At 41.9% G+C, this 13314-nt stretch overlaps 1 pseudogene; it reads right to left on the bottom strand.

The window, feature by feature from the left end:
• Positions 1-10022: 10022 nt before the first annotated feature.
• On the bottom strand, positions 10023-12553 carry LOC136479632 (uncharacterized; annotated as a pseudogene).
• Between the last annotated feature and the right edge of the window lie 761 nt (positions 12554-13314).

Here is a 13314-nt window from a genome sequence, read left to right as displayed (position 1 = left end):
CCGGGAGTAAAGGGTTTTTACGCCCGGTTGGTGGCTGGCACCGGGAGTAATTCTCTCTGCTATATAACCTCCAGCGCCTGGCGCAGATCGATCCGCTCGTCTTCTTCCTCGTCGAACACCGCCGCCCTCTTCTTCCTCGCGCCGCGTCCGTTCGCCTTCCGTGACACCGGCGCCGCCGTCTTCTTCCTCGTGCGGCCTCCACCGCGCGCGCCCGTGCCCCTCCTCCGCGCTTGCCCGTGGCCCTCCACCGCGCCCTCCTCCGCGCCCGAGGCCCTCCACCGCGCGTTGCCCCACCGTGCCCGAGGCCCTCCAGTACACTGCCGAGCTTGATCGAGGTGATATATTCGTCGATCTCTTTGTACATTCGTCCGAGCCCTCCACTGCCGAGTTATAGATCACGTCGAAAACTACAACTTTGGTGTAAGCCATGTCAACGGTCGAGGTCGATTGAAAATTCCAAATTTTGAATCACAAAATCTACAAACTAAAAATGAATATTTGGAACTCTAAATGATTTTAAATAAAAACATATCTTAAGGCAAGTTTTGAATATTTGGATATTATATGGATAAATTAGCAAGTTTAATTAGAGTGTCAAAAACTGCATTTTATGGTACAAAAATACATTTTAAGATCACTGGGACCTGAACTCATGACAAGTATAATTAAGGACCACCAATGAAATTACTTTAGAAATTAATTAGATCGATGTAAATCCATGGCTTGTATAATAAACACGCTATATATTATTTGGAAACAACGCTACGAACCATCCGCTAATGAACTTTCGTTACAAACTCCTCAGGATGGCAACCATTGTCGTTGTCACTAAAGCTGAAAATGATCCAGCCCATCAACCGCCATATATTCATCACTATATGATATGCCATTATTTCAAGATGCAGTTTCAATAGAAGAATTTTTTCTATCTTCATAGATCAATGTTTGTTAACGAAATTTTATCCAAATATATTCATGTAGGGTCTTTTTTTTGAAGGATTTGTTGTAGGATATATAATGGTCAAATAGGAACTCAATTTTGATACCCAGTTTGTAAACTAAGCGTTTTTTAGTTTATCAAAAATATCACATGTGATGATGTTAGCAGTTTTTGTTGGACTTGCATGCATGGCTACAGACAAATGAAGGAAAACTTCAATGTTTCTTCATTTGTGAACTTTGAATATACAGATATAATATATTAATGTTGCTAAAGTAATATGAGCATTACATATTTTTTTCCGGGAAGACTATCTTCAAACTTTATATCATAGCATCAGAGATCGCCTATAGAAGAAGAAAATAAATTCTTATCATTTCGGAAATAGTAATGGTTATATGAGCAATAAGACACATATACTTACATTTCATAATGACTTATACTTACATTATTAACATAGAATTTTCTCATATGATGAATGACTACATGGTTCACATGGTACATAGGATCACAACATCACGCACCGACACCGCCCCGGCCTGCCTCACGTCGTCGTCGTCGTCAGCACGCCGGCCCGCCTCACGTCATCGTCGTCAGCACACCGGCCACCGCGCCGACACGTATATATACGTCATTTGTATTCATATGCATTTCGTCCATGCGTTTCTATGTATACGGCGGAGCACCGCCGCCCTCGTTCACCCATGTGTACAGACATATATACGGCGGAGTGGAGCACCGCCACTCTTGTCACACCGCCCTTTCTCGTGCCCTAATTCGCCCTAGTACCGACGTAGTTCGTCCTAGTGTGGCGAATTGCGTCCGTGATCGAGGGGCAAGATTTAATAATGCATATTGTTTGTAGATTTTACGCATGTAATAAGCAAAGATTTGACGTACTATATATTGGTTTTGTTTTTTGAAGCTAGATGGCCGACCCGAGAAATATGGATGAGGAGGAGTTGATGATGAATTTGATCAACACTGGCACTCAAGTTGCCGGCGATGATGGTGCTAAAAATAACGTGCAAGAGGATGTAGATAACGGGAGTCAGTACTTAGCTCTTGAACAAAATGAGCAACAACATATTGGCCAAGTATATATTTTTTATTATTAGCTATATATATATATTATCATATGTCTTATGTGTGCTCATGACATTAAAAATAATGTTTATGTTTTGTAGCCCTCTGGATCGACATCAACAACTACAACGAAGAGTAAAAATGTTCGAGGTCCCAAAAAGCCATTGGAGGGTCGCTTCATCATCTCGGAGTTCAATGTGGATACAGGAGAACCGGGAGGGCCGAATAAAATGAAATTTGTGCACCACTGTGGTTACCTTGTACGGGACCGGCTCCCGATTAGTACCCGTGAATGGAAGAAGAAGACCAATGCTCCTCATATCAGTTTTGTCTCCGATCGTGACAAGGCATTAATTTGGAATGATGTCTTGGTACATTTCACGCTCCAAACAGATGGTTATGATGATATAATAGATGGTGATGAATTGAAGGAGCGAGTTAGGGATTGGGCAATGAAGAAGATGGCCACCCAGTTTCAGACTTGGAAGAAACACCTATACACGACGTATGTCAAGAAGAACATAGCACCAGATTTTACTGTCCCAGGCCCAATCTCAAAGCAGAGGCCCTATTGGGATGAGTTTGTACAGTACAAGACTTCAGAAGAGGGTGTGAGTCGGGTGATAAAGAACCAACGTAATGCCCAACAGAAGACATACCACCATACCTTGGGATCAGGTGGCTACCCGACTGCCATTAAGAAGTGGAACAAAATGGAAACAGACCTTCTTGCCAAGGGTATCAGACCAGAATCACTCGAGTGGGGAGAATGTGCAAAGAATTGGTTTTTCGCTCATGGGGAAACACTAGACCAGGAGACAGGGAAGTGCGTTTATGGCGCAAGACTGCAAGAAGCAGCAGAAAGATTGTTTTATGCTCAGAGAGCTACTGCTAGTGGTGCGTTCAGGCCCAACAGAGAGAAGGATGAGCTGACATACGCCATCGGGACTATTGAACATGGTGGCCGAACTAGAGGCAAAGGAAGTGTCTCGTGGGAGCATGGATTCCCTCAGGACAGACCTTCCTACAGAAGTCGCCAGAGAAAGAAGAAAGAAGAGGCACAGCGGCTCTAGAGGTTGGAGGAAGCGGTGCGTGAAGCACAGGAGCGAGAAAAAAACCTTGAAGCGAGAATGCAGGAGGAAATCAAAAGGCAAGTGCAAATAGCAGTGAGTGCAAGCAAGCAGGCATCAGAGCCAGGAATCAACATTAGCCAATCTGTTCAGTTGAAAAGCAGCTGCGCTTCCACGGAGATACCAAATCAAGGGGACACAGGACTGCGCTTCCCTGTGGATGACGTCACTGAACCTTGTACAACGTGTGAGCTACACATTCCGAAGGAGAATTCCACAATCAAGGTGGCTATCGGTCTTGTTAATCCTATCGACCGAACCAAGACACCAAGGATTCATGGGAATATAATCCAAGAAGGATATGCTACCATCTCGGTAGATAAAGCTGAAAAAGGTTTTAGTGATTTGCCTCTTGACATTCCTGGAGGTGATGGCGAGAAGACTCTAGGAGAAGCGGAGAAGACATTCATTCTATGGCGCAAGCGCTACATCATCATTCCAGGGATGTCGGCTCCACCTCCTCCTGAACTACCTCACCATAGGTACGTGCGGATGAAAACACTACATCATTAATTTGTATTGGCTTAAATAATTAACAATCTGCTCATAATAATATGTCATTCCTTTTTTTGTAGCAGATCCTCCCCCAACCTAAATCCAATTGTTCAATCGCCAGATCATCATAGTGCTCTGTACGATGACATTGTGTTGGAAGGCGAGGCTGCATCCACACCATCTCCAAGGAGGTCTCCAACGCCGCAGCCGCCACCTCCAAGGAGGTCTCCAACGCCGCTGCCAACACCTCCAAGGAGGTCTCCAACGCCTCCCCCGCCCCCGCCTACCAAGAAGCCTAGCAAGAGGCCAGCCCCTCAAACGAAGAACCAGTCCCCGCCTGCAAAGAAAGCCACCGTGAAACCAAGGGCTATTCCCAAAATAATATCTGAAGAGAAGGAAGAAGGAACTGATGCATATAAAAAAGACATGTCTAGATTCTATGACAAACTTAAAATGAATCAAGAAGCAAGGAGAAACCCGGAGAAACCGTACTTCTTCGTAGCTCCGGATATTTTAAGAAAAAAGGTGACTTCTTACCAGCAACAACAGCGGGAATCTCGTAAGCCGTCCAAATCAACGTTATCAGACTATGACCGCACTCTCACCAAGTCAATTGAGGCGGCACAGAAAAAGAAGCGGGCAGGGAAAGGAGTTGCCCAACTCGGACAACAAGCGCACCAATCAATCCCCCCGCTAGTTGTTGGTAATGAATATGGTTCGAATTTAGGATTAATGCATCAGGCAAACATACCTCCGGATGTCGATTTGGATCACCTTGGTGAATTTCTTGATGAGACTGGTCTCGACCTTTACCAGATGTTTGGTGATGGAAACATTGAGAGTGCGGCGGAGGTTGATATTTGGAAGAAAAAATTTGTACTAGGCCAGAGTCTATACAACCCTCAAGCCTTATCTGATCTGGGGACGCAAATGTACCTGCTAAACAAGTGGTACATGCAGGCGTCTACTAGTGGAGACTTCTGCGTTGGTGTCAGAATTAGAGACGAACATTGGTTCCGTGGCGATGATGTTATGTATGTTGACTTTGCAGAATTTCATCAACTATGCCACCTGACCTCTCTGGACAAAGTTATCATTAGCTGCTATTGCCTGTAAGTAATAATTCTTTCGATCTATTATTAAACTCATCATATGTGTTTATATGCATATAAATTATCCTAACAAGTACTATATATATGCAGATTTACAATGACAGAGCTCAGAAAGGAAGGCTGCAATGAAATTGGTTTTGTTGATCCCCATATAGTATTCAAAGACCCAATTACTCCAAAGACTAATTGGAAGTCTGAGTCAGAGAGTAACCTCATGAACTTCTTAGTGAACCAACGCCACAAGAAGGATATACTCTTTCCCTATAACTTCAAGTGAGTGTTAATCATGTCGATCATAGCCTTAATGGCTCATATGTTGATTCTAGTTAATTAATGAGTGTTATGCGTTATATCCTATAAACACATGCAGTAATCACTGGATATTGATGGACATCGATCTGGTGAAAAGTCACTTGATAATCTATGACTCGATGAGAAAATCACAACAAGACTACCAAGATATGATAGATATTATCCAGAGGTAATTTCGGGATCTCTAGCAACTATATATACACACAAACATGATGATTAACTATATCTGATGACGTTGCAAATTTTTTATTGGGCAGTGTTTGGAAAACCTTTATTGAGAAGCAACACATGGAAAAATGCAAAGCGCCACTGAATGTAATCCCATTGAAAGTAAGTCCCCTGAATCGCATCATCTTTATTAATTAAACATATAGCTTTCACCGGATCACCAGATTGGATGACAAATCTTTTTCTCGTAAAGTGGTGTCTGAGGCAGGAACAGAGGAACAACTACTGTGGTTACTATGTTTGCAAGTTTATCAAGGTGCTCTCCCAAAGAACTCCTACAGATAGACTCAAAGTACGTTAAAAATACACTATATATTCATTTAATTATTATTATTGATTGTGTTACTATGTCTTTATATATATATATGTACATATATTAATTTATTTTCCTTTAATTCAAACCTGTAGACTCGATGGTTGGAGGAAAAGGTCATACGGCAAGACCAAATCAAAGCAATTCAAGAGTCTATAGCCGGATTTTTTAATGAGCAGGTCATCAATTCCAAGGGCGAGTTCTACTTTGACCCAACACTGCCATTGAAGCCAAGCTAGAGGATGAGAAGAAACTTATTATGTCACAACAACTATAATGCAATCTTTTGTAATATATGCACATGAAATAATATAATGTAAAATACACATATGCATGCATGCATGTAAATATATATATCATGCATGCATGCATATATATATATATATATATATATATATATATATATATATATATATATATATATATATATATATATATATATATATATATATATGAATTGTGTGATTTAATACGTTCATTGTGCTTGAACCGAAACATACTATATGCATGTATAAATGTATAATTAGCAGCGTACAATACGACTTCGAAAACCTATTTTGAAAAGAAAACAAAAAAATGAAAAGAAAAGAAAAAAACCTTTAGTCCCGGTTCGTATTACCAACCGGGACTAAAGGTGCCGGCCATCGTGGCATGTCAGGAGGCACCTTTAGTCCCGGTTGGTGTTACCCACCGGGACTAAAGGTCCTCCTTTAGTCCCGGTTCCTGACCCGGGACTAAAGGACCCCCCCTTTAGTCCCGGATGCTTGCTCCCGGGTGGGGAACCGGGACTAGAGGGGGTTCCCCACCGGGAGTAAAGCTCGGTTCTCTACCAGTGAAGAGAACCTAGCCACCGCCGTCCTTCCTGTCCACCGGACCTTCGCGTTGAGCTCCGGCGGCGTCCAGGCCAGGGAGTAATGGTAGTTCTATTCATAAAAGTTGTGAATGCAATCCTAAGAAACTAAACCTTGTAATCTATTCTTCTTTTTTCATGCAACGACTTGTAGTTCTCCTCCATGTTCGGGGAATTCAAAGCCATGTTTGGCGAGGGTGTTTGCAGGTGGCCCTTTTTCTTCCCTGTCTTTATAGTACGATCGTCAAACTCCAACAGGCAGTGGACGTCCGATAGAAGATCAATTTGGTCTTTGATGTACTCTTATATTTTAAAGGTCATTTTGTGTCTTTTTGTCCACCGTTGTAGTAGCTTTTGTTTTCCTTGAGATATATATTAGATGTGAAACACTCTTTTGAGTGTTTTTTATAAAAAAAAAAACAGATGCTTGATTTCATGCACTTTGTTCTTTCTAACTTTGGTAAGACAAGTTTGCCTCAGATCTACCATTATATTTGTAGTGCCGGGTTAACTTTGAGAGAAACACTGGATGAAAATTACTGATACAAATGATTATGATCTGAAAGAATTCTGGTATTTTTATATCTTAGAGGCGCCAAGGCCGATGCGAAATGAAAATTATAAATACTTCTTGATGTTTTATAGGGTTTATACTAAATTGTGTACGTATATGTGCGCCTTATTTTTAAAATATATGTGCCTTGTTCTTTCAAAATCCAGTGTATTGTTTGAAAATCCCGTACAACGGACGGACACTCAACTTTTAAAACATTAAAACCCCAGCAGACCGCATAGGCCAGCGCATGCAAAGCAGAGGCGTAGACAGGCCGCGAATGCCAAACTGGCTAAACCCGTCACTAGCAAGAACATGACCGGACAGAACCTGCATGGTAATAATTAGTGGGAGCAATAACGATCCCGACAACGATGTGGAATGGAAACCACGTCGTCTTGGCCTCTTTTCTGCCGGTACAATGCGCGTTCCAGTACTGTGTTTTTTTCCTTTTTTTATTTTGCAAAATTCATTGCATATGCTCATATGTAAGCATATCCAATTTTTTATACAAGATCTTGGTTAAGGCCAGTGGTAGATCTAGGATTTTTGCATGGGATCGCCGGACCAAAATTTTCATATCTAAACCGGTAAAAACCGCTTACAATTCGGGAAAGTAAAAACCCTTTGAGCTCTTAGTCTTGGACACGATGTTTCATAGACTTGTTGAAAGTGATTTAGTTTTTCGTGGGTAAAAAACTGTACAGTTTTAAAAAGCTATTTAAAACACTCAAGGTGCTCTTTAGTTTTTCATTTAAATGGAAACATATTTTTCAACATTTTTTTGAAAAAAAATAATGACGTTTCCAAATCTTGAGGATATACAACCGACCAAACAATTTGCTTCTGGCAAATTTACTGAGTGAAAGAGACTCGCTACCAAATAATCAAAGGCTATGACCCAGACTAGCTAAAAGCATCAAGTAGAAATCAAGAAGCCCTTGCAGTAGGCCGCCACCGTTCCCTGCTCCCTGATCCGCAGGGACGTCATCTCGCGGCTCTGCAACCTCCTCGCCGTGCATCCTGTGCGCAATCACGTGCTTCCGCTAGCTTGTAATCGTGATCATCGTCCGCGCGGACCTCCGTCAGGCGGAGGACGTAGCCACTGCCAGGCCCGTGTGCCACCGGCAACGGCGCGGCGAGCTTGACGCCCTCGTCCTCGTGGTCGAACGAGGCGGCGACCCTCCCGGCGTCCTTGGTGACCCAGTACGAGGCCGGCGTCGACGCTACACGTGCACGTTTCTGTACTTTTTCTTGGACACAAAATTAACGGCCAGGTGGCTAGCACCTTAGCATTGCGTTTAGCTGCGGACTTCGGACTTCTTGCTTCCGTTTCCAGCTCCGCAGGCGTCATGGCTGTAGAAGTGACAAGCGGGAAGACGTCCGTATAGACGTAGGCTACGTAGACAGGACGGGCGGGGCGATTAGATTGGCATATATAGATGCGTGCCAAAGAATTTAGCCTGGTTTGATTCGCCGGGTCATATGCCACCATGTCCCCAGCTTGTCGATCAAGCTTAGGTAGCTTAGCCACAATAATTCACTACAATGATCCCCTATCATTATGAATTCCATGGCTGAAATCCCCCCACCTCCTCCGTCAACCCATAAATAGCCCGTCCTGCAGGCCACCTTCAACATGTATGGCGACCTCAACCTTGCAGTAATAGGGAACACATATTGTGAGTTCGTGTAAGGTGAAGATGATGGTGTCAGTGAGGAAGAGAACCTCATGGCTCGGTCTCCTCTTCTTCATTGTCGGCATGCTGCTCCTGCAGCTTACTTTGACGGAGGAGCGGGAGGTACCTTCCGTGGTGCCCCTTCGGCATGATGTTGAGGAGCGACAGGATGCCATGGTGCTTAGGGACAAGAGCATTGTGCATGGTAGCGTGGTTGCTAAGGACGTGAATGTTGCTAAGCGTCAGCACAGTGCAGTGGGACTGCGGGGTGGAGGCGGAGGCGGCGGTGGAGGAGCTGGTGGTGGTGGCGGCGGTGGAGGAGGAGGCGGCGGAGGAGGAGGTGGTGGTGGCGGCGGCGGTGGAGGAGGAGGGGGAGGAGGAGGGGGTGGAGGTGGTGGTGGTGGAGGAGGCAAGTGATGTGTCGCAAGGTGTGCTCAACCAAAGAGTGTTGTCCTAGTAACCCAATATGTCTTGTTGTGCCTCTTAGTTGTGTCGTCATATTGTGTATGAATAACAATCGCACTCATGTTAGTTGCGTCATCATGTCGTGTATGAATAATAATGGTATACTCCCATTAGTTGCGTCATCATATCGTGTATGAATAATAATCGTACTTTATGTTTAGTGATTGAACGACTTGTTTCGTATCGCTTATGGTATGTATTCACAAAGGAGCAAAAACTAGCACATTGTTATTGTATCTATATCTATCTTCTATATCTATACCTAATATATATACTAGGTAGCGTGCCCGTGCATTGCTACGGGATAGCTAACATTTTGTACTAAAAACACACGGATCGCACGATAAGATAATAATACTGTAAAAATTAAATACCAACGTTAAAGTGACATTTAATCCAAAAAGCAAAGTTTATGAATTTAACACAGTCACGGAGAGCGTGACGTCGTAGGCTCACAGGCTCTACTGTATAGATCTTTCCGTGATGCGGCTAAGATAATGTTTTATATCGGCAGGAAGAAATCTCCGATATTTATTTCTTTCATGCGCCAATAAATCCACGAATAAGTTTCGCCGCATCTCCATACCATCCTGTACATAGGTTCGAGTATATATGTAAATATAGGTAAATGCTCGTGCGTTGCAACGGTAAAAACAATGTTACGATAACATATGTATGAACATATGTTGTACTATTACCTATAAATATGATATATGGAACACCAATATTACATAAGTCTTCATGTTGTATAGACCGTTATAAAGTTTAAGAAATCATTAGTATTTTACCTTCTAACTTGACTATAAACCATCAATTTAAGGGCCCTAGGATACATGAAAAAAGACAAAGGTAATATCTTTCAGAACAAGATAATTAGATTTGGATAGGTAACTATAAACGTATCAGACAACCATCTGGACCAATTCTTAACCTACAGAAGTATATATCATGTGTTAACAATCAATAGTGCAAGGGAGGTGTCATGCATAGTCCCTATTCTAGGTTGTTTGTTTGTTCATCATGCAATTGCAAGCATTTCATAATTTAAGCACATACAGAGTTCTTAAGTTGTGTGCCTGATCCAAAGCTTAAGTCGCCAGCTAGAATTGGTAGAACTCTTGAGTCCACAATTGGATCAGATATAGTATCCGTGGGTATCTCATTCTCTGATTCACGAAGGATGGCATTAAACATAGCAATATCTAAATGAGCTACGCAATGCTCCATCACCTGATAGAAACATAAAAAATTTCATGACTTCATATAAAAGATACCATTACCAAAGAAACAAAAATCAGCATCTGAAAGCATACCAATTTTGCCAACACGGGTAAACATCCACACTCATGTCCACCAGCACAAAGAGGACAACTTCTGCTGAATGCATCATCAAATGCAGTTTTCCAGAGATTAATAGAAAAACTCCTATATTGCTGATCACCTAGAAAGCCCTAACAACCTCCCAATCTTTGGAGTTGACAAATCTTCTACAGGGGTTTGTATGTGGGGTGTCATTGCATGTGAAATGAAAATCCTTCAGAAAACTAAAAAATGAATTAGTTTGCAGTAGGTTTTACTCATCACTGTTTTATAGCAGCCATACTCAACTTTTTGGAAAGTGCCAAGACAGTAATAGGGTTAACCTTTATATGCTACCACATATTCTCCAATGCATCTACAATGTGCTAGGTTCACGCCAATCATCTAGCAGCTTCATGATATTGGGTATACTTATCATTGTAGTTATTTTTCCATCATGTTGTAGCAAAACTCCTCTCAGGCTTCTTTGCACCATTTGTGCTGAAAACCTTAAATAGACTTGAGTGCCATGAAGTACCAAATGTTTGTGCAACAATCTCTCAGGCAAATGTGCTCGATAGCCAAAATGTCAGCCTACATCAAAATTAGGTTCTTACTTCTTAAATTTTGATCTGAAAAAATTGATGCTAACAACAATAAGGGAAACAAGCGGTAGAACGTAATTATAATTTACCTTGAAACATCATTACCACAAGATTTTGAAACAAGCAGAAGCCCAGAAACTGAATTTTTTGCAACTGAAGCTTTCCTATCTGAGAACCAAAATTTTGATGCATGAATGTAAATCCTAGATAAATGAGGAGCTAGTGTATGAAACTTATGTGATGAACAACCATGCTCTAGCACCAAAGAGTAGAGAGAAACCTCAAGAGCAGCCTCATTATTTTCATATGAAACTTAGTTGCCATTATCAGCTAGGTTTTCTTCAGTATTAGCAATTCCATAGTCAGTGCCCCAAATCTGATCACATTTCGGAGCTTCATCCAAATATCAATCTCCTTTGCCTCTTCAGTGGCTTTACCTTCAATCTCTCTATCCTCAATGGCATTACCATTAGTTACTTTGCTCTGAATAGGTTTATCATTAGTGACTTGACATTCAATGACCATATTATCCTTTATTCCATCCTCAATGTCCTCATCATTCTTTGCTCTGTCTCAACAACTTTGTCATCGGTGGCTCTGCCTTCGACAGTGCTATCATCCTTGATTCTGCCTTCAACTGCTTTATCATCTACGGGTTATTAGTAAAAAAAGAAAAAATCCATCTCAAAGAAAAAAGGAACAAAACTTACACCATTTAAACATGAAAATATCAGACAAATATTAAAGCAATAGATATTAGTATGATTGTTATTTTACATCTACAGGCAACAAATCACGAATGAATCATTAATGTCTAATAGAATGCATAAATAACCAACGCCATAGTCATAAATTAAGTCTGTTGAGCTAAAGAAAACAAGGAGACAAAAACAACCATTTCCCTTGCTTATCTGAACAATCCAACAGTTGTTGCTGCTTTCACTTCACCAACAAAAGATAAATATCAAGTTACTGCTAATTTCTTCTAAACTGTCATGCCTGCTTGTTCATAGAGGTGGGAACATCATCACAAGATTATGTAAATTCGATTAGCATTCTATCTCTTTCTAGCAAGAAGCCAATTATGGCTACCAGCTCGAGATTATGATTTAGTAGTACATACTACCACCTTATTAATTCTAGAGCTCAGAGAAATGATGTGGTAAGATATTTCACTACCTTAAACAGTCCCTGTTTGTATTATTACTAGCAATAATCTTAGTATTTTTTTTATGAAACTATCCGAAGGTACAAAATTACACGTGACAATCGAGTCATGCAAAGATTAGATAGAAAATATCAATGGTGTATGAACCCCATCATCTTTTTCCTCATCATCGTCCCCAGCATCATCCTACTCAATGGCTCGCCATGGTATAGCGGCAGATTAAGCACCATACAAAAATAGGAAAAAAAGATTATCAAGGTTGACTGAATTTTGACACTGGTCTATACACTCACAATCACCGATTTCAACGAGCGCCATCAGCCTGTCGGCAACATCGAGCTCCTTGGTGTCCTACAGGGGGCACGCGAAGGCCTCGAGATCACGTACTCGCCACCGGCAGCATCATGTATGCCCGTTCCTGCAAAAAGCAGAAGGAATCAACAACGATCAGCGAAGTGCCCGGCCTGGGCGCAATCGACCCCGCGAGATTGGCCTCTTGCTAGCTCCTGGACGACGCGGGCGAGGGCGAGATTGTCCTCTTGCTAGTTAAGGCCAGTGAATGGCCACCTCCCATCAGCCAGCGGCGCGACCGCCACCGCAACGTGGTAGATAATCATGTTTGGTTGTTTTGCATGAAGGAAAATCATAACCTCTTGATGAGAATAATTTCTTATTTGATTTGATTTGATTGATTGATAGTAGTTTGCTTTTTTATACAAGAAAGTTATATCACAACAAGCATGATGGTCGCGCGAGGGAGCTCTTCCTTTTACATGGAAGGAAACTATCATGATTGCCACCGCACGCGGGTCTCATGCAAGGAAAATCAACAACTGCATGCAAGAAAAATCAACATCTGCCGTGATTGTCGCACGGAGGTGGGATCAATCGCATGGGGTTGCAGACGGACGAACCAAGACAATTGTCGCACCAAAACGATATGCACACTTTATTTTTTTAGTTGCAGGAGATATACCAAATACTAAAGAGCTGAAGTTTTTCTCCGTGAACCACCGTTGTTTCCAACTTTTCTGTCTACATGTCCTTTTCCTGTTTCTTTTTCATTTTTTTCGTTACCT

Source organism: Miscanthus floridulus, chromosome 9 (assembly GCF_019320115.1).
Source record: "Miscanthus floridulus cultivar M001 chromosome 9, ASM1932011v1, whole genome shotgun sequence".
NCBI lineage: Eukaryota > Viridiplantae > Streptophyta > Magnoliopsida > Poales > Poaceae > Miscanthus > Miscanthus floridulus.
The sequence above is the reverse complement of the archived record's forward strand: the minus strand, read 5'-3'. Positions and strand labels throughout refer to the sequence as shown.